The sequence below is a fragment of the Balaenoptera borealis genome, assembly GCF_965194805.1.
Source record: "Balaenoptera borealis genome assembly, chromosome: 16".
Taxonomy (NCBI): domain Eukaryota; kingdom Metazoa; phylum Chordata; class Mammalia; order Artiodactyla; family Balaenopteridae; genus Balaenoptera; species Balaenoptera borealis.
In genome coordinates, this window is record NC_138872.1 from 66,416,896 (window position 1) to 66,440,377 (window position 23,482).

General features: G+C 41.0%; 1 protein-coding gene across 9 annotated transcripts in view; it reads right to left on the bottom strand.

Annotated features, from left to right (window-relative positions):
• The window catches only part of DCUN1D3 (defective in cullin neddylation 1 domain containing 3), a 34,618-nt gene that overhangs the window by 5,404 nt on the left and 5,732 nt on the right, over positions 1-23,482 (bottom strand). Inside the window, exon 1 of one of the 9 annotated variants that reach the window (XM_082362605.1) lies at positions 1-23,479. The exons of the other annotated variants lie outside the window; for them this stretch is intronic. The gene's annotated coding sequence lies outside the window, so the exon portion shown is untranslated. Of the gene's footprint in view, positions 23,480-23,482 lie in introns of those variants that run through there. 9 annotated transcript variants of the gene reach the window in all.

Consider the following 23,482-nt stretch of genomic DNA (forward strand, 5'->3'; position numbering starts at 1 on the left):
CTAAAGAACTTTAGCTTCCTCCAAATAGTGCTTGGATAAATTCAGAGTTATCTTCAAAAGGAATTCTAAGGGTATGTTCTGAGCGTACAAGTTTAAAATGAAGACCAGAATCATTCCTGTAGTTACTGGAATCACACTGTATTGGGGTGTGTCCCATTGTCCACCTTCAAAGAGAATACATGACAGACGTGATTATACACGCCCTTAAAAAAAGACTCGCAGTTTCACTTAGGTTTCAAAAACACGCTGAAACCCTTAGAAGGGTTTTGGTGTGGAAAATGACAGACCCAAGTAAGTTTTTTAAAGCCTTTTTATGCTTTTAGAATATACCTAGTAAGCCATAAGCACAACTTGTTACAATTTTAAAAGGTAAGGGGTTAATTCTTAGAAGACCAGCATACAAGGGAAGCAACTGTTGTTCAAGCTGAATTATCTCAAAACAAGCAGGACTATACCATGTGGAGGGTCTGGTTTCCAGATTTGTGTTTCTAAAGACTAAAATGCTGAAAGAAACAAAAGGCCCAAACTTACACAAATCCCACATGCTCACAGACTGGCAACTCTAATTCCCAGGCACGCTGACTCACCAGGGTTTGCTGCTCAGCTCTTGCTGCTGAGGGAAGCCCAGGTACCTGGCAGGATAAGAGGATTTCCTGGTTTCCTACTGACCCACCTAACCCAGGCTACTCACCCCTGCCCCACTGGACAGATGCTGCATTATATCAGCTTCCTCCAAATCCTGGCGCCAAGGCCTTCACATAGGGACAGAACAGATGGGCCTCCCAAGAGGCCCTAATCCATTTACCCAACCAGCCCTCCACATGAGAGCATCTTTGATGACCTGGCACAGCAGTACCAGCTGAAACCTGAAGGCATTTTACATGCCCAGCAGATGAAAAAAAGGAGGGGGAAATCAATTTAGACAGATGATCAATCAGCAAGTGCTAGAAGGCTGGATCCCTTTCTTCCATTCTGGTCCTTTTCTTTGAAGCAAGTTGTGGTCTCAAGCCAGAAAAAAGTATTTTCAGATATGATGGTAAGTGTGGCCCCCTGATTACCCAATGAGCTCCCTTCTTTGGTGTCTCCTCTTTCTTTGGGAAAATAGTTCTGTACCCAGAGATTTCTCAGGCTCAATCATGGTGCTCAGCCGTGTGTCCCAGGGTGGCAGCACTTCAAGTGTTTTAAAGTTGAAAGTTTCCCTGGACCCACTAGCTGTTGGCTAACAGCTAATAATAGTAGTTATCAATTACTGAGCGCTTGATACCATGCCAGGCACTATGTTAAGCACTTTATGGACAATAACACTCATATATCCTCACCACAACCCCATTTAAAGACAGGGAAGCTGAGGCACAAAGAAAATTACCCAAGATCACAAGCAGAACCTGGTATGTCTGGCTTGAGAAACCATGACCTTTCACCACTAGGCTGGACTGCTGAGCCCACCTACATCAGATCACCTCGGGAAAGCCCACCAACGGATGGGTCCCAAGCTCAGGAGTGTCACCACACCAATCACAGAGCAGCGAGTTTTACAATTAGCCACTGGAAAAAAAAAAACCATGGTCTGTGCCCTGTGCTAAGAAGGGTGTCCTAGCCACTGCCCTCTCCCAGGCAAGCATTACGACCGTGATGCAGGCAGGCAAGATGCCGTTAGGTTCAGTCTCACTAGAGGCGGGGACTAGAATTAGTCCAAAGTTCTTAAACCTGTGATGTTTCAGCCCACCAGCATGGTTAAAAGCTTCAGCTCTTAAAGTCCAACTCTGCCACCAGATGTTTGACCCTGATCAAAACCTGTATTTCTTCAACCTGCAAAATGCTATCTACTTCAAAGAGCAGTTGTAAGGATTCAGTGAGGAAACGCAGATAAAGGGTATCTGGCACACACTGTCCTCCACACAGAAAACACTTGATATGACAGCCATTATTAACAGCCGAGTAGTATCTGATTAGCCTGATGGAAGCCCCAGCTTGTCCCATCTGAACAATGGGCTCCAGGCTTTGGCTTCCCCAGGCCCAGACAGGACGCCTACCCTTGCCTTGAGTCATGCAGTTGGGTCTTGCTCAAAAACAGTCTCTTGAACTACAGCACTGACCCTGCTCAAATGCACCACTGGTCAGAAATACCTGGGGGCATCAGATCCTCCACAGGCTAAGACTTGTGAATGATGCTGAATAAAATCAAGCTGGGTATTTGCTGTGCGCTATGGATACTCTGAATTGCTGGTCACTCCCTGTCCCTAACCTGGGACAGCCTTCCAGCCAGTTCCAGACTCCATTCCCTTTCCACTAGGTTCCAGCTCTGTAGATCTGCAAAAGACAGGATTTCTAACTGGCTACTTATTTATACTCATTTATACTTCCCAGTGGTCCTCCTGCCACCTCTCTGAAGTGGATAGCCTCAGCACAAGCTGGGCACCCCAGAGCCAAATTTCACTAACCGAGCATCATTATTAATGAATACCACTTTGTATTTGTTAGTACATTATAACAGCTACATATAAATGTAGCTCTACGAAATAATTACCCCCATTTCATAGGAAGAGAAATGGAGGTACACGGAGGTCAACGAGCTATCTAGGAAGGGAGAAACTGGAGCAGAGTAATTAAGAGGAAGAGCTCTAGGAGCAGACAAACCTGGATCTGAATCATGGTGATGGACCAACTTGTGACCATCAGCATGTAACTTTAATGGGACAGTTGTACCTCATGGTCTGGTGGCTAGAGTAAATGAGATAACCCATGTAAAATCCTCTGCCCAATACCTGGCTCATAAAAAGTATTCAGTAAGTGTTAGCTTTTATTACAGTTGTTATTATCACAAAGTTGGTGACAGAATCAAGCCTCCCTTCTAGAACAGTGCTCTTGTCAGCAGCCAGGCCAGGTCTCCTGGGGCAGTTCAGGTATGCTGACGCCCCAAATGCCCACAGCAGCTTTCCTGTTCTTGCAGTAAGTGATTCTGCTCTCCTGTTTCAGCTAAAGTGGCATAAATGAGTGAAATGGAGTGAGAGACAAGGAGGGGTGGGAAGAAAGGAAAGGTAGGAAGAAGAATAAAGGGGGCAAAGAAGCCACAAACCAGGAAACCTACTTCTATGCACAGCTTTGGGGGTTTACTTGAAAGACAGTAACTGCTCAGTTTATGCTGGACTAAGATCAGCCTCCAGCTTTTCTCCTTCAATCTCAGCTCTGACTTTGCCTCTCTCCCTCACTCCTTCTCTGCATCAGCTTCCAGCCTCCCTCCTCCCTGTGCCAGCCCCAGCTGCTGTTCCTGGGGATGGGCTTGGCTGCCTGCCTGGCCCCAGGCCTGGCGCTGGCACTGCTGGGCCGAGGGCAATCCCAGAGGTCGTGGTCCCAGTGGATGCTCTGGCTCCAGAGAGCCAGAGAAGAAGAGATCAGGAAACTGTTTCTCTTAGGCAGTTCCGTGAAGTGACAATCAGGCAAGTCCCTGTCTTCTAGGACTTACTATCTACCTCTGAAACAGAATCACCTCTTATGGAACAGAAGGACCATGAAGGGCTAAACCACACAAAGACAAATGGAGACAGGAAAGGAGAGCAGAGTGTGGACCAGTGTTATGGAAAGAAAGGTGGAGGGACTGATGAAGAGAAACTGGTATTTGTGGGACATGGGGCTATATGCTTCATATACATCACCTTCAAACCTCACAACAACCTAGGTTGTCAGAGCCCTTACAGATTAGGAAACTGAGGTTTCTTAACCACTTAGCAGTGGGACTAGGAAATAAAACCAGTCTGTCAAGACTCCAAAATCAACTCAATGGGAAAGTTTCACAGAGAATATGAGTCTTGTTCTGGTTCTTCAATGACTGGAAGCATAAAGTGGAAAGGAAGGAGGCAAAGGACCAATCTGCTTGGTCCAAGTTGAGACAGGATTTTAAAATGTTTATTAATAGCAATACCTTTTAAGTTACATGTGTGTATTGAGGAGACTGACATGAATTATCACATTTAACCCACTACAATTCTATGAGGAAGATAATATAACCTTCACTTTACAGAGGGGGAAACTGAACAGAGTTTAAGGGATTTGGCCTGAGGTCATACAGGAAAAGGGATTCAAATCCAGGCAGTGTGACTCTGAACTCACCATTCTACATCACTGGCCTCACTACTTACTGTTCTTTGCTATGATATATGCCAGGATATATCCTTCCCCTAAGGAGATGCTGATGGCCCAAGAAGAAAAGATACATTATCAACACCTGATTGTACTCCAGAGGTACTGAGTCAACAGGAACAGAGTAAACTCCCAGGAAGCCTTCAGTTCTGGTCTGGGATCTCCCTAAGCAATGTGTGCCCTTGAACAAGTCTCTTAACCTCTCTGAGTTTGTGTTCCCATGATTAAAATCCTTCCAAGTCTAATATTCTGGGACTACCTTCACATTTTGGTATTCAGAGAGGCTGAAGTTCTAGATTTGCAAGCCTTCTCAGGACAGGCATTTTGCCTCCACAGTGAACAGCTCTCATACTTCTTGCCCAAGCCTGTTAGAGCCAAGGGAAAATGAGAAGTCCAAAAAGACAGAGAAAGCAGAGCTACTCCAATCTGAACAAGACGTGAAAGATTACACTGTCTTTGCAGGCTTCCCTGTCCTAATCATCTTAGTTTGAACTCTGCAGGGTCAGGAATAGGCCCTGACATATGGAAAATAGAGCAAGCTGGCTCACTGTTATAGCTGGCTGGGAGTTAAAAAACAGGGGGCAAAAGGCTGGCACCAAAATCCAGTGTCAGCAAGGCACTTGAGATCTACTCTGATGACTTCCTTGAGAGAAGGAACTGATCCAATCCACTCCTCCCATTCTGTTCCCATCTAGAGTCTGTTCAGAAGCAAGAAGCCACTGACGAATGTTGGTGCAATAAGCACCAAGCAATAAGAAACCCATCTTTCCAACTTCCATCCAAACAGTTTGTATAGCTAGTTGGGCGCATGATTTTACTTCTTACTATATATGCCAGACACCCAGCTGCCAGGGGCTGAAGCAGCTGTACTGGCAGAAACCATCCCCCTAGGGAGTCTCAAAGCAAGACCACAAGAGCCTCTTGATCCCAACTGGCAGCTGCAGATGCTGAATGACCTGAGAAAAAGTTGGGAAATGGGTGGTGTCCATTTATAAACTACTTCCTAGAAAGTAAACTTGCAAAAATAACAAGGAGGAAAGACTGAGGGAGTACTTTAAAATGCAAAGTCTTCTGCTTACTGTCATTTGGAACTTGGGACTTACAAGAGCACCTTTGGAGATTAGGTCTTACCTAGAGCTACTTGGGAGGAAAAGCTGTTTCCTCTGCCAAAGCAAATGAGACGCGTCTACTATTTTCATGCTTTTAAAAGACTTTCTGTCCTAAAATGTACTGCAAGCAGCAAGCTAAAACAGCAGTTCCAGTTAGGGATGGGTAGGAACACAAGACTTTCTACATCAACCAATCTCAAAAGTGCGGAAAGAGGGATGGAGGAAAAGAGGGAGGGAGGAAAGGTAAAATTTTTAAAAAAGAAAATAAACCAATTGGTTATATTTCTGTAAAATAATCTTAGGTCACAGGACTAAGACCAGTCAGCTTTGTACAAAAGAATTTTTCTTTTCTTTTTAAAGGGTTCTTACATTCCTTACCTTGCATACTTCAGATATACTAAGGATATATATACAACTGAGGTCTGAGGACTGAAGTCAGTGTGGGCTGGCCAGAACAAATACTACTTGCCAAATACAACCAAGCCAACACACACGTATACTATAAAGTTTCCAAATACCAAAGAATCAAGCATTTTTGGTCTCTGGGTTCCAGAGCTGCTACATGTTTAATCCCACATGACTCAAAACAACCAAAAAAGAGCTGAATTATTCTACTGACCCACACTTGGAATATTTTTGCTGTCACTGTTGATCTGGACAAGTCAGACTGTCCACTTATTTGCAAAGTATGCATCATTAACGGGCACCAGATTTCTAGGTTGGCCACTCTTTTTGTTTCTGCACCAGCTTTTTCATTAACTAACTTTCCCTGTTTAAAACCAGAGGGCTGTCTTGGATTTGTGCTCTGTGGTACCATAATAAAAATGGCATGCCTGCTATATGCTATACTCTATCTCTGGTTTTAGCTTGGACCTTATCTTCAGGATACAGCCTCATTAGGCCATACTGAAGGTAAAATCACTGGTTAGGCACCACTTCTCTGCTTCCAATTAGCATATGGATACCAGCCACCCTGGAGGTCTACCAGACTGTAGATAATTAGTCCTCAAACACCCAATTACCACATCAACTGTTCACTTTTCAGTCACCTGAGGAATTCAGTAGTCAATAACTGACTGAAAAATAGTTAACTGGAGTTGAGATTTGGTCTTTGCATCTAAGTAAAAGAAAGGCAAGAAAGGAAACTATGAAATGAGTCAAAAGATGAGAAAGGAACCCAATATAAAGATGATAAATGAGTGCATGCAGACATCTTAGAGGGGCACCTGAATGACCACAAATGTACAGATGTGGTTTCTAGAGCCACATTTCTTCTAAATAGATCTCAGGTTCATCACATGGTAACTAATGTGATGTTTGCTAATTCTTTAAAAAAAAAAAAAAATCCAAATTCATTAAGGCCACATTTATCAGTTTTTTCCTAGAGGCCCATGATGGAAGCTGACTGCTAATGCACAGTAGATGGGAAGAGGAAGAGGGACAGAAAAAAGATCTGTATAATAAAAGAATATCTGTTTTCAACCACATCAGTAAGCTGGTCAGAGAACTAAGGCCACTAAGACTTTCTTACCCACTGCCAAATTCAAAAGCATTACATAGTTATTCTGTAAAGTTTAGAAAATACGAAGAAGCATAAAGAGAAAAAAGTCCCCTAGTATCCCACCACCTACAATTAATATTTTGGAGTATATCCTTTCAGTGTTTTATATAAGCACATATGGATGGCACACCTAAGTAATACATGCATGTTCATACTACACACATTGAACTTTTAAACAAAACTGGGTTGTATTGTACATTCTATTTTGCAAATTTTTCCATTGAATACTTTTTCATATAAATCTTCTCTCATCAAATGCTTTTAAAAGAGCAGCATTCAATGGCAGTACTGGTGTCACCACTGACACACCAGCTACTTCACATAACCCATAAACTATTTATAGCCTACTACTCAATCTGTCAAAAATTTGGTGCTGCACTGCAGAGGGGTTACAGAAAGGTTGAGACTCTCTGTTAAAACAGATTTAATAGCCAGATAGGTCTTTCATTGATAATTTGTCAATTTAAAATAAACTCTCATTGTTGGACATTTAGTTTGCTTCCAATAGCTCACTATTATAAACAATATTGGGATAATAAGCAGAATAGCAGCTAAAATTCAGCACATTTATAATTATTTCCTGAGAATAAATTCCTAGAAGTGGAACAACAGATCAAAGACTGTGCAAAAAAATATTATATATATAATATTCAATGTGAATTCAAAAAAAGTAGTGTCAACTTATATAATGGGAGTGTACTGGGAGTATCTACATCATCTTGTAATATGTGTCAACTAATTCAATTTCTTAAAAAAAAGCCAAAAAAAACACCTTACCAAAAGCACTTTAAGACATATTTAAGGAAAAATATCAAACCGCCAAAGGAGGATGGAAAACAAGAGAGAGACCATTTGCTTCACTGTAAATCACATCAAAAGACTGACAAATCCAACAATTTTGGCTCCAAGGATTTCAAGACAGTGTTGTTAAATGATGGGGGTGGGGTACGGTGTGGGGGACAGGAAGAGATTAATCATAAGGGTATGTTTCAATTATATCTACATTTCCCCAATTTATTCTTTCAAAAGAAACTGAACCTTCCCCTATGTCCCATACACACACAAAAAAGATAATGCCCATCCTAAGGTCTAATGAGGTCCCCTTATCATAGGTTTAGCGTTGGGGTAGAAGGGTCTGACCCATGGACTTGAAACTGAGTGAATCACATGCCCAGGGAGCAAGAGCCTCGTTCAAAATGGAACTGTGGCACCCTTGAGACGGTTAATAGGCTGGATTTAGACCACAGACTTATTATATGGCTTTCTAGCTTCAGACTGGACCAAAGGATATTATCGCTTACAGCAGAGACTTGTCTGCTCCCCCAGCCTCCAGGCTCTTCATCAGGTGGCCACCAATTTTCACTAGAAGATTCCTCTCCCTCACTCTTGGTCATGTAAGTTGGGTGGGGCTCATAATGGACCATGTGACTCAAGCCCACCAAAGCATCCTATGCCCTTGGCTTCAATGATTGGGCCAGGAATATGCAGGTAACCTAAGTCAGACAAAGTGAATCTTAGCACCGAAAGCAAAGGAGGTTGGAGCTGCTTTGGTCCTCTTACCAGAAAGAGCACCAGGGAAAATAATAATGCCCATCCAAGGGTCACTGTGAGAGTTAAACTGTCCCTTCTTATCAGATGGGTCTCAACTCAAATGCATGTAAGACACCAGAATAAAATCACTACCAAGAGACAAAGAGTAAATCAGTTTTGAAGGCATTATTTGCACCCAGAATCCAACTGTACCTAAGTCAGATCAAAGCCTGAACTTCACAGTTGTATGAGCCAATTAATTCTCCTTTTTCGTAAGCCAGAAGTCAGGTTTTCTGTCACAACAGAAAGAGTCCCTACCAAGATACAGCTGTCACTCAGATCTCTTCTACTCACAGAGCAAAGAAACAGAAGATCTGATACCATGGTCGAAGACCAACTTACTAGGCCACAATTTCAACCCAATATATCAAGAGACCCCTGAGCTGAACCCTAAGACCAACGATCCCAAACTCAAGCAAACTGTAAAATTCCGTTACAACTGGGTGGACCATGATGATGCTATTTAAAAGAATTTAAAAGATGGTATGACTAATGAGAAAAAGAACCTTTCCAATTGCAATTCTTACAACCTTAAGCCTCCTTCAAGCAAATATGCCACAGAGCACTTACAGCTGCTTTTTTCTATTGTGTATACTTCTGTCATCTTCATGTTCCCAAGGAGGAACCTCCTTCCAGCACTCAGACACCACGTGAAAGGCTGTAAAGCAAAAGCTCTTGGAAGTCTTTTCCTATGCAATAACATGATCAATCTTCCGACTAAAATAGGTTATTTGATCTAAACCACATCCTATGAAACTGAAAGACCAGACCTGACCAGAACTTTGCTACCCTCTTGGTTTCAACGACTATTATTGAAACAATTTCTCTTTGGTTTCAAGTACTAAAGAGCCTATTTAGAAAGCATTCAGGTTTTGAAAAAGGATGACATGAAATGCCCATGTTAGTGTGTCTTTATTGGAAATACATTCCCTGCAGGTTGAAACTTGAGGCCCCAAGGTTTGAGCCTTTTTCTTCAAGTTACTTATTTCACAAATGTGACCTCATATGGCATGAGGCCAAAGGGTACATTAACATGGGTAAAGATAAGCAGATAATCAAATAAAAAATAGAGCTTTATACCTGGTGGCTGGCATCATGGTATTACAGGCTTGGCAAAGTAAGACATCTTATGATTCCAGCCCAGTTCCCACCCACTTCCCACCCATACTGATCTGACAAAATTGCCACCACCTAATGGCCAACTGCAATGCTGTCTATTAAAACTCTGCCCTGGGACTTCCCTGGTGGCACAGTGGTTGAGAATCCGCTTGCCAATGCAGGGGACATGGGTTCGAGCCCTGGTCCAGGAAGATCCCACATGCTGCTGAGCAACTAAGCCCATGCACCATAACTACTGAGCCTGCGCTCTAGAGCCCGTGAGCCACAACTACTGAGCCCGCACTCTGCAACAAGAGAAGCCGCTGCAATGAGAAGCCCGTGCACCGCAACAAAGAGTAGCCCCCCCACTCGCCGCAGCTAGAGAAAGCCCACGCTCAGCAACGAAGACACAATGCAGCCAAAAATAAATAAATAAATAAATAAATAATACAAAAAAATAAATAAATAAACTCTGCCTTAGCAGGTAGGCCCTATTTTCCAAAAAAACAATATGAGAAAATCCTAAAATAAAGCAGCAATGCCACAAGCTCTTTTTGTCACCACCTCTGAAAATCGGAAGACAGCTTTGGATCCCAAAATAAACTGTACATACGTACACACACTCATACTCTAATTTTGCGCCCCATGATTAAGGGTCCATGCATTGCAACTTTTTTGAACTGCATGAGGGTTTTACCTGCACTGCAACCACATTCATTTCCTTCACTCAAAACCAACTGCAGATATTGCAGCTCCTACAGCTGCCTTTCTGGGAAGGATAGGACATGCTTTGGATGCAGAATGACTGGGTCTGTTCAGCCCAGCTCTATTCACTTCCCAGCACATACTTAGTCACCCTGCGCCTCTGTTTTCTCACCTGAAAATTGGGACAAAGGGTCACTGTGAAGAATAAATGGCTCCTTCATATCAGATGCACCTCCTTTAAATGCTGAGATGCATTCCCTGTCCAACCAATCTAAAGTGCCCTCTCCCTCTGATCCAGCACACTATTTTATTTCTTCAGCACATACCACTCTCTGAAATTCTTATTTGTTAACTTATTTATTGTCCGCTCCCCCTACTAGAAGGTAACTGCCACAAGAGCAGGGATTTTATTTTATTCACCACTTTGGCTGTGCACGTAAGCTTTGTCATGTAAGCAAATGTTTTGCTAATTATCTCCTGAATAAATAATAATCACTGATATTTGTCGAGCACTTCTATACAAGGCACTAGTCTCTGCACATTTTAAATGGATTAACTCATGCTTGAATAAATGAGTATGGCATATTCAGCATTGTCCCTAGCACATAGTTCTTAACAGATGATAGCTATTCATACCAATTCTAATTATATGATGATGTTATCAAATACTCAACAGTAAAGGAAGTAGAGCCCTAAGAATGTAGAGTAGAACTTAATTTTGCCACTGAAGAGCTGGTTCCTAAGGTCCAATTCCTCCTGAATGCCTTGCCTCTCAACACCCCACTACCTTCAAAGAGAAAGTAGAAAATTGTCTCATTGTTCCAATTACTCCCTATCTCATCAGTTACCATATAATGTGATACAAACACAGCTTCTCAGCAGTATAGGCTCCATCTCTCCTCACTCCACAAGCTAATTTTCACCTCAAACACAGCAAAAGCCAAAATCTGAAGCTGAAATTGGGAGATGTTCATCCTATAGTGCCTCTTTTTGACCTGTACCTTAGTCCCTGGGAAAAAATTCACATAATAATGGAAATCACTCCTGCCTCTCCTTTGAGCAAGGGTGAAAGTCCAGACAGTTTATTCAAGCCATAGCCATGCAGCACTCTAGGAAGTTCCAAGGGTTCGCCAAGCAGGTGAAGTCAGTGAAAAACCTTCTGCTGCTGGTCGGAACTGCTTCTTCTCTACCGCAATGAACAAAGAAATCACATTGAAGGTGTCTAGAGATGCAAGGGCAAAAGCCAGCAGCTTTTTTGCATACTACATAGTGAACACGAAGAACTCACAGCCAGTTTTACACTTCTTAAGCTATCTTGTTCCACTGTAGTATTTTTTAAAATTCGCTTGATGACAGATTGGCTTTTAAGTCTGAGGGATGAAGCACGTACCTTGTCAAAGAGGATAAGGGATGTGGACCATCAAGGTCCTCCATCTCTTTAGAACCACTGGAAACAACAGACTACGTTTCATGTAACGGCAAGAAAAGGACAAGACCTAAAATCCTAATCAGGGCCTTCAAAGCCAGACACACTTGCCAAGAAAGCAAAGGGCAGATCCCACTTCTGCTGGCTGGCAGGCCAGCCCACACTTTCTGCCTAGCCATGTGAAGCAGTCAGCTCTTTCTCTCCCCACCCCCAGGGCCAGTATGTGGGGTAGCGACACGAGCAACTTTTCTAGGAGAGTATTTTATAAAAATAGAGCTTCCAACCTTAGGTTTAAAACTGAAAGGAAAAATAGCCAGAATTAGAAGTTTGTTTTAACACAATACATTGAAAATTATAAGTTTAAGTGCTGGTAGTTGGGGACAGGGATCACACCACCACATGACTTCTCAGTGAATCATTAAAAAATAGTACAGGCTTGTTTAACTAACAGTGGACGTCCACCAGTAATAGAGTTAAGAAGTCCATGTATCAGACGATGGAAAACAAAACTGACACTCCTTCTGCATTTGTTTCAGCAGTGGCAGGACTGACACAAATGAATTGCAGCAGCAATTTACAAGACAGAAACGCTAATAAACGTTTTTTGAGGCTAGTCGAAGAGGAAACGTTTGAAACCCTGAATTGACTCATTTTTCAGAAGTTAAATCAGTTTAACTGGGAAAAAAAAGCCTCTAAGCTACAATAAATCACTAACTGAAACATTTCAGGATTCCTAACACCCATTCTTGATTAACATACCTTCGTGTCAAAAGCAAAAGCCAAGTGCCAGCATTTAACAGCAAGTTGCTACCCTTTCAGTTATGAGAATCAGTCTGGTAGAACTAGATGAGAACAACAAAAATTAATCTTCACGGGCTTCCCTGGTGGCGCAGTGGTTGAGAATCTGCCTGCCAATGCAGGGGACACGGGTTCGAGCCCTGGTCTGGGAAGATGCCACATGCCACGGAGCAACTAGGCCCGTGAGCCACGACTACTGAGCCTGTGCATCTGGAGCCTGTGCCCCGCAACAAGAGAGGTCGCGACAGTGAAAGGCCCGCGCACCGCGATGAAGAGTGGCCCCCGCTTGCCGCAACTGGAGAACGCCCTCGCACAGTAATGAAGACCCAACACAGCCAAAAATAAATAAATAAATTAAAAAAAAAAAATTAATCTTCAGGCCTAGATGGATACTGTCAGGATAATAATAAAGACCTCCCCAAAGGGCTTCTGGGTACCATGAATTATATAACAAATCCACTTCTGCCAGGCAGCCAGTATTAACTCCTATTCACCCAGGGTACTACTCAGTGTCACCAATGGGCTTATCACAATGAAAGCATAACTATCCACCACTGCTCCAAAAAAGACACAGCATGTTGCTCATTGTACCTCAGTTTGCTGACATCACTACTCATTATGAGAAGTCACTTAACAATCTTAAATACAACTTTGATACTTGTTTCTTCCAGGCCGGAAAAAAAGAAAGGAAAATATTTCATTAACTCCTTCCCCAGTAAGCTCTTCTGACTGAATTTTTTTTATTGTCTATGATGACATTCTATTATAATAGACAATTATTTCTACTATGCATTCAAGACTTGAATGCATTGTACATTATTTATTCCTATGGAACATAAACATTCATGGCTCTCAAGCAGATAGTCAGAAATGACAAGCACAGAAAAGATGCTACTGTTTTAGTGACTGCACCTTGGATTAAAGTTCCAAGAAGGCAGGAAGTGTATATGGTAGCGTGAAAAGGGCTAACTGGCATCTAATAAACACTTTCTAAATTCAAACCATGTTCTACTCTTTCTCAAAACTAGGGATAATGCTTCTCAAGCCCACTTTTGAAAAATACGGAGTTTAAACTGCCTCTTTCAAAAAAGCATACTACAGTAGAGTCATTTTTTTGTTTAGTATGCACAAGTCTTTCAGTCACTGCAAAATGAGAGCAAGTCTTTCAGTCACTGGAAAATAAGAGCTTGAACTAGACCACTGTCTTTCCAACTTGAACTGCGACCTTCAGTAAAAAACACGTTACATCCTGACCAAATGCACATGTATATACACACACATACCACTCATTAAGCAGTATTTACTCTCACTTCAATGATGAACTCTAATTTATGCTATTTCTTTTTTTTAATTCGGTTTTTAATTGTTGGTTATAATCCACTAATTAGATATGACCCATAGTAAGAAAAGCTCAAGATCAAACTTAAAGGGTCCCTCCAATATATTTATTGTGCCAGACACAATGCTAGGCATTTTATAGTCATGACAGCAGTTAATCCCTACAGCTACCCTATGAGGTTTGTACTTTTTTTAACTGAGAAATTTTAAAATATTGTATTACTTCATTTAAAATATCAATAATATACACACTGCTATATTTAAAATAGATAACCAACAAGGACCTACTGTATAGCACAGGGAACTCTGTAATAACCTAAATGGGAAAAGAATTAGAAAAAGGATACATGTATATGTATAATCACTTTGCTGTACACCTGAAATTAACACAACATTGTTAATCAACTATACTCCAATATAAAATAAAAACTGGGACTTCCCTGGAGGTCCAGTGGTTAAGACTTCACCTTCCAGTGCAGGGGGTATGGGTTTGATCCCTGGTCAGGGAGCTAAGATCCCACATGCCTCGTGGCCAAAAAACCAAAACATAAAACAGAAGCAATACTGTAACAAATTCAATAAAGACTTTAAGAATGGTCCACATGAAAAAAAAAAAAAAACCTTAAAAAAATTAAATTAAATTAAAATATTAAAAAATCAAAATACACACCATGTGTTATCATATGACATATGTATGCATTTTAAGCAAGGTTATCAAAGTATGTATAGTACAAAGAATAAAATATTGAAGACTTAGGGAAAGGGGAAGTCTGTATAGGAAAAAAAATAATAGCCTCTAAAATAAATAAATATAAAATATCAATAATAAACAATGACATGTTAACATAAACAACATTTTTATGAAAAATAACTGTATTTCCAAAAATTTAATGAGAAGAGTGACACTGTTTTACACTTTTGCAAATGTCCCTAAGGTCTGGCTTAAAAGAAGACAGCTAATTTCCCATATATGCTTCTCCATTCAATATTCTGTGATATAACATGTCATGTAGCCTCTATAAAACTCATGGGAGAATGAAAGTATAAAGGACAAATGATGTTAGTATTATTAAGAAGAGAATTTGATCTTCCAGATCCTGTGAAAGTGTCTTGGGGATCCTCCTAAAAGAGTCTCTGGGACTGAGGCTGGTACTCTTGATATTCCTATCTTACGAAGAGGAAATAAGCTCAGAAATAAAGTACCTTACTCAAGTCCCTACACTGTAGCACAGACAGAGAAGCTCAGTCAACATTCCATCAGCTCCCCCAGTTTCCCAGCCTCTTCAGTTAGATGGGGAAATGTATCTATTTCTGGCCAAACAGCTGTAGGCAGAAATGACACAGTCAGCTGTAGACAGATGTGATACTTATTTCCAAGCCCAAGCACAGAGCTGGCATATGACATCCCAGCCATCTCTTCCCTTGCCATGGTGACCAAGACAGTTCAGATGGTACAGCACACGATAGTGGAACCCCTATCAGCTTGGGTCCCTGAGAGACTGTATGGAGCAGAGCACCCTTCAGCCTAAAACCCATGTGGGACATGCAAGCAATAAACTTTCATCAGATTATGCCAAACTTTGTAAATTCTAACTCCCTAATTTTACAGTTCAGCCCCCTGCCACCTTTGCTGCAGTATTCTCACAGTTTACCTACTTCTGGGATTGCTCCCTCCAGTGTCTTCCACACTGCCACTGGATTGATCTTTTTAACACACATATAGCCCATGTGAATATGCCATGTCCCTAGTCAAAATTATTTAATAGCTCCCCTTCATCTACAAAATAAAATCCAAATTTAATAAGGCATACAAGGCTCTTCTGAATTTGGCCTCAATTACTGTCATTCTCCTGCTCTCATTCCACATCCCTCAGGCATACTGAAACATGTGCCATTCCCCAAGATGTCATGGCCTCTCATGCCTCTGTAGTTTTACACATACTGTTACCTGTACTTGGAATGCTTCCTCTCTCTAGTCTTGGTCTTTTGAGCCCTGGTCAGATTTTACTTCTCACAGGACTCCTCTCCTGACTCCTTCAAGTTGACCTAGACCCTCTTTGTCCCTTCACACCTTCATTTATAGCACTAACATTTTGGGCACAGGTTTCACAACATTTTCTATTTGTTGTTCTATCTGTTTTCATACCATAAGGTCCTTAAGAACAAGGTCCACAAAAGGCACTCAAATTTACTGGAATGAAAAACTGGCAACATATAAACATATTTATTTTTCCTGAAGCACCATGCATCCAATCCTAGAGTTGGCACCTTAAGAAAAATGCAGATTACACATACTTCACTTTGAAGACAGTGATGAGAGAATCAAGTTTGGAGGCCAAGACCTAGAAGACAAGTTTTGAGTTTCAGAAGTTCTCTGTGAATGATCCACATTCCATCTGGGAAAGCTGGTTCCTTGCTCATATATGTCTAACTTGAAAACTACATAGTCTGGTTCTTCTTAGAAAATAGTTTGTATCTGTTTGGAAACCTTGAGTACCATTAAAGTGTGTTTTTAAAGGTTCTGTCCTGTTAAGCCTCTATTGTAATCTTTTGCTTAAGCAGCCTGAGTCAAAAGTACTAAATACTGGAGATGTTCAGAACTTGGTGTTGAGTGAGTCAATTTAAGCATTGTATGCAAAAAGTAAAGCTTCAAATCAGAAAAAGGAGGAGCTTAGGCCAAACTGCTCAGAGGGAAGGAAAAACTGCTTCCAAATGGGGGAAAGGCTACAGGAAAAGATTTTTACCTGTTGCTTAACTTTTTATTATCTCTTTCTGCTACGCCACAGAATGGTTGTGAGCTGGAAACTTAGAAAAGCAAATGCTCTGATAAATTAAGCAATTCCGGTTCTTTGACAGGGAGGTTTAAAGTCAAGAGTTAAAGGAAGTCTTCGAGTACACCTTTTTTTTTGACTTGAAGGTTACCATGAAAGTTCAAGTTTCCAGCATCCTAAAAGGGCTTTACTTTAGAAGTGAAAAGACTCCAGATGAATTAAAAGGTTAGTCTACTATGAGAAAACCAAAGTGGTGCTGGAAACATGTAAGAATGGTCTGAAAAGGTCTTGAACTCTACCACTATGTTTGCACATCTTTCATTCTGACTCAAAATTATATTTATCTTTTTAAATGTATGGTCTTGGGCTTCCCTGGAGGCGCAGTGGTTGAGAATCTGCCTGCCAATGCAGGGGACATGAGTTCGAGCCCTGGTCTGGGAAGATCCCACATGCCGCGGAGCAACTAAGCCCATGTGCCACAACTACTGAGCCTGCGCGTCTGGAGCCTGGGCTCCGCCTCAAGAGAGGCCACGATAGTGAGAGGCCCGCGCACCACGATGAAGAGTGGCTCCCGCTTGCCACAACTAGAGAAAGCCCTCGCACAGAAACGAAGACCCAACACAGCCAAAAATAAATAAATTAATTAATTAATAAAAATAAATAAATAAATACATAAATGTATGGTCTTGAATGCTTATACTTCTATGGAGATTATACTACCACGGAGATAATTATTGTATGATTGGGAAAGAACAGTTTCTTACATGGCTTTCATCTTTAAAAGCCCAACTATTCAGCTGCCCTCAAGAAATCTTAACCAAGACTCATTGATCCAATGGCAATTTCCCAAGAAGAGAAGGTATTAAACAATCTCACTCTAGGTTTGCAAATCCTAGTCTATAGACCAAAGGTAAATGCCACAACCCCTGCATATCCCCTTTCAGAATATCTCCACACTCATCAGCAATTATCTATAAATAATGACTAGCCTCTGCACCAAGGGAAATGGACTCTGTCAGAAACCTGACATCTACCTTGAGTAAGGTGGGTCTTGTGAATTTGTGCAAAGGATGAATGTCATGCATGTCACGAAACAGATTTTAGTAAGAAAAGAGATTTTTAATCCTGCAAAATATAGCCCTGAGTACAGGCTTTTTCCCTTTTCCAATGTGCCAAATAACACAGGTCACTATTTCTTCTCGGGAGAGAAGATAGTATGAATGACAAAACCAAAATTTACAAAGTTTGAGAGTTTCTGGCTTGGAACATTAGATTCCACCTCAATCGGGAAACATCTGAGAGTTTCTCATCATGAAAGCATGTCGAAACTTTGTATTAAATAAATGAAGAAGGAAAAAAAATGGAGAAAAAAAATCTTGGGTTACATCACTGTCACCATTTTGTTCTTTTTTAACCTAATCTTGACTAGATAACACAGAAGGATAACAGACTTGGAACCATCTTTATAGCAATTTTTAAAAACTACAATTTGAAACATTCAACAGTTTATGACAAGGAGCTATATACCAGATGCATGGCCCTTTATGTTGAGGTAACTATAGAACAAAATCACTTGCAGAACAGAGGCTAACAACCAAATGTAGATAATGAAAGATGACAGTGTTAATATACACAGAAAATGTCAAGGGAACACAGGTAATTAAGGCTTAAAAAAAAAAAAAAGAAAGAAAAACTCAAGGAACCATGGACTACATCTGAAAGCAGCTTTCTTGGCTCCTATTATGCAATCAAGATTTCATTTTTATTCTGGGTTTTTGCTTAAAAAGAAAGTACCTCCCACAAGTTTATTTCATTTCTACCACTGCTCATTTTACTTCTCAAGACCCCCAGTACACTGAGTTATGACCAAGACGACAAAAAGTGAAATGAAATTTTAAATAAACCTTGCCTCAGAGTTTATCTTCATTTTAGGGCACACGTCACACTGCACCTTTAAAGTAGCTAACAGCAAGAAGTAACGTATAGATCATTAGGATGCGACAGAGTCTCAGCCTTCCAGAACCTAGAACACATGCACAGGCATGCGTTCAAGAGACAGGGATGGCCTTTTCTCCCTCCCCAACAGAACAAATCGAACCCCTAACTGCTACAATGGGGAGTTCCAACAGCAAAGAGTGAAAGGAACTAAAGATCAATCCAGGTTTCGAGGAAACTCCTAAAAGTGAAAGAGGAAGCAACATTATTCATTTTTTATTATTTAAGAAAAGCCACCACCACTAATGTCTACGATAATTTAAACTCTATACAACCAACTTATGGGCATTTTCACCATGAATGCACAAATATAAATCTGTCAATTTGCTTGAGTTAGGCAAGTTTTTAAAGCCACTCAAATTTGGACCTGTCCTATTGTGTACATCACCACAAAGTCTTCATGAAGGTGCCACATCACTGCACTAGAATTACTGAGTCTCAGAACTTATAAACTTCAGCCATTCCTACACAACCTTTATGATCTTACATATCCATTTACCATCCCAACTACTGTTCCCCTAAGATTTTTCTTAAATCTTAAAAAAAAATCACATCCACTTTAAATATCACCCTAAGCGACATCATCCATGAAGTCATAGGTCTAATATGCTAGTTATATTTTCATTAATACACATTAAAATATAGAATAAGCAAAAAGTATTCATCCAGCAAAAATCATCTCATGTACCATCAATAGTATAAAAAACACACCCTTGCATGCTCATTTCAGCAGCACATATACTAAGAACGTAACCAAAGCCACACTTTGGGAAACAGTGATTTAGTCCCAAATCCTTTGTCGCAGCTAAGGAAACACTCAAAGAGGGGCTATAACTTGCCCAAGTTCACACAGAACTGGTGGCAGAGTCTAGACTAGAATCTAGTACTTAGTCCAGTGGTGGTCCACTAGAATAGAATCTCCAGATGGGTAAGCTACAAGGAGAATTAGACCTGGCCTTCGGGGACTTCCCCAAGAAGTGAACCTCAAGCAGTTGGTAAGCCCTTTGCCAGTGGATCCCGGTTTTTCATTTTCTCTGAGAAGCAACACATATAACATGATACTTGCCAGCTGACTCTCAAAGATTGTCTGGACCGACTGAAATAAATCTGTTGTTTCCTTCCCAAAGTCTCATGCGGTTTTGCCCAACTCATTGAACCTCAAGGCATACTGCCAATGATAAAAATGTCTCCTGGATCAGTTTCCCATTTTTTGATCCAACAATATTCTAGCCACTGAGCCCCTGTCCCCGTTGCTAGATTCATGTATGCTCTACATGGTTTCAGGGGGAAGATTTTCCATCTCTGGGTTTTAGGCCAGCTTTGGAAACAGGCTGGAAGTTTCCATTACAGAGTTACTCCTGTATTTCCCAGATACCTAGAGCAGGTTTTATTTTCGAGTGATAGATAACTTGTGTCTACTGTGTGCCTAGCAATGTTTTATACACTGTCCCATACTTCCCATATAAGAGAAGGTAAAATGATATAGTTCCTGGCCCTTTGGGAGCTGCCAATCCCTGTCAGCTTAGCTATATATGCATGTAGCTAATAATAACTAATGTTATTAAATGTTTATCTATATGCCAGGCAATGTGCCATGTCCTGCAAATGTACTGTCTTACTGACTCCTCACAGCTACTTACTGTTATTATCCTCACTTAATACATGAAGGAAACAAGGCTTAGAGATGTTAAGTGGCTCATCCAAGGTCAAGTGGCAAGCCGATGGTAAAGTTCAAATGCAAACCCAGACTCCAGGCCGAAGCTCTTAACCAGTGCACTATGAACACCTGAATCTTTAAAGTCACACTGAAAGGAAACATGATTTCTGTGTATCTGATTTCCTATAAGTGAGCTCCTTTCTTGCATTAGGGAGCTCTAGAGGTAGTGCACCTGTTAAATTCAAGAATATATAACACATTCTAGGAGTGCCATTTCATACTGATTGAGGGAAGAGTTTGCTCCTTGTAATCTGAAGCTATGCAATTTGCACTCTCGACACTCCCCCCCAAAAAACACCACCATCAAATTAACAGTAAATGCATATTGTTACTTATCATCTAAATCAACTTTAGGTAACCTTATTCCTACTTATGGGATGCAAAACTGGAGTATTAATGTGATGTAATAAAAAATATATTTGGTCTTTGTCCCCAGTTCCTACCAGAGCTCTTAAAACCATTGGAATTTCCTTACTGATAGGCTCCTTTGTTTTTCATAAGGATCAGGGTTTGGACCACATCTGAGTTTATGCTAAGAGGTGACTCAGGGTGGGCCCTTTTGATAGTTTTAAAAGAGATGCTGGCCACACTAGAAAGACCAGGCACATGATTGGAACTTTCAGTCCCACCTCCAGCCCATAAGGAAGGGAAGGGTGGTTGAAGTTTCATCACCAAAGGCCAATGCTTTAATCAATTTTGCCTACACAAAGGAACCTCAACAGAAATTGAAACAAGGCTAGGGGAGCTTCAGGGTTGGTGAACACATTGATGTGCTGGGAGGCTGGCATGCTCAGAGGGGACACGGAAGCCCTGTGCCCCCAATTCAAATCTTGCCCTATACATCTCTTCCATTTGGCTGTTCCTGAGTTATAGCCTTTATAATGAAACTGTATTCATAAATATCATGTTTTATCAGCTCTATGAGTCATATGTTCTAGCAAATTATCAAACCTGGGGGACGGTGGTCGTGGGAAATTTGTACTCTGCCAGGCAGAAGTGCAGGTAGGTAACTTGAGACAACCTGATACTTGGGGCTGGCACCTGAAGTGGGGCAATCTTGTGAGACTGAGTCATCAGCCTATGGGGTCTGCACAAACTCCAGGCAGTTTGCATCAGAAGTGAATTGTTGGACACTCAGTGATGTCAGAGAATTGTTGCAGGAATGACATAATTAACCTCAGAAAAAAGAGGTCCACATTACAAGCAACTTAACCGACGCTTAGAAGCCACCTCCCTACTTGATCTAATCATTAAATCTATAGCTGTCACCAATTCAGAGTAGTGTTTGCTGTTTTCAGCACTAGAAGGAAATTTGGCCTTCTGTCAGATCCACGAGTACCTGGTAGAATAAAATTTCTTTTAAATGACTAAACAATTAATTTGATCTGCTAAAGAGACCAGGGAATGTTGTAGAAATATGGAGTCAAAATGTATTTTCTTTAATTAATCATTTTAGTTGTGATTTATTTCCCATTTATTATAGTCCTCATAAGAGAATCATGAATTACCTCAATAGTTTACATGTAACTGTTCCCTTTGGATAACAGACATTGTTAAATGACAATCACCACCACCTAGTATTATGTACTTTAACTCAAACTCTAACAGACCCAGGGACCTTACATTCCCTCTTGTTTACCAACTTCTTATTTGTCAAAAGCAAAAGTCAAAAGAGAGATCTCAAAAAAGTTAGGTCAGTACTCTATAAGCAGTCAATCATAACCAACTAGTCAATCTTGATGACCAATCTGGTCAAACTGGATACTGCATCCCTGCACTCAACCCTCCCCATCAGGAATACACTTTCCAGTCAGGGGAGAGAGTACTGTGGTCAGGGTCCTGGTCAGGGCCAATGGATTACTCAACTCCATAGGTCCCCATCCCCCTCCTTGTGAATGGTGTTCCCTGGCACTGGGCAATCTTGTGGGCCTGCTCCTTCCTGATCCACTCTTCCCCTATCAAGTGCCATTGTTAGCAATTTCCACCCTTCCCCAGCTGGACCATCAATGGGCATTTCTCTTCACCCTGTACACACAGCGCGCAATATCACCACCACCACCCTGCCCCCCAAAGGCCGGCTCCCTTACACGTTCTCCTCCCCACAACGGAACCCACCTATCTAAATGTCTCTAGAAAGGTCTTTAGACTTTTCTCTTTCATAAAATGTTAGTAAACCCCCAAGCAAAATTCTCCTACCATAGACATCAGCTATAACCAACTGTTTTGAGTAAATGACTAGACAAGTGACTAGTTATTTCAAAGAAAAATTTACTAGGAGAAAAAGAACCACAGAAACATTCTTTAAAATGAACACAGAACATTCACTACACATCACTCCTCACTTTTGAATTACACTCACTTAGAATAAAGAAAATATCACCACAACTGGGGAAAATGCCTCCTTTGAGGACCTGGAACTTCTAGCATGTCCACAATCCTGCCACCTAGAACCCATGCTGCTAGGGTCCCAGCACCCTCACTGCCGTGGTATTCCTCACCTTCCCTTTCTACTTAAAGAGGAGCCACTAGGTAGTCATCAAGTAGATATAAAGTAAATGTTTAATTGAAAACAAATTTGCTTCACAGATTTTTTAGAAAAAAGAATATGGTGATTGTAGTTATTTCCACAGAGCCATTCTAAAGCTGTTCTGTCAGTGGGTATACCTCGATTTTCCTTTTCAGATTCCAGGGCAGGTCACTGGAAATGGGAATATTCAGGTCAGCATTTTGCACAGGCATTCTGGACAGCATGCCACTAGCTTATCTTAAGAACTTAGAGTGATAAAGCCTCCACTTCTGTTTGAAAGTACTATCATCACTTTCAGAAATATTCTGAGGAGGAAAGGCCAGCTACTTACTAGTACCATTACCATCAATAACTTCACATATGTTTCAAAACTGGTTATAAGGATTTTTCTCTGAAAGAACAGTAGTGTGTGACAAAACGTTTGAGTAAAGAGCCAGTAATATAAAAGACCAAACACCAAGGATTCAATTAAACTCAAACTCTACTGAGTGCCTACAATGACATATTTGCGGCAATGTAAATAAGAAAACAAAATTAGTGCAGAGAAAGTCCTATTCTAGTTCTGTAGCTGCCAGTACCTTGCTCTGTAACTTTAAGCAAGTTTACTAACCTTTCTAGATTTCCATTTACCTACTGCTTTTTGATCTGTTTTCAGCCTCAAAACATTCTGATTGACTGAAATCTTACGGGGAAACCCAATAGAACAGAAT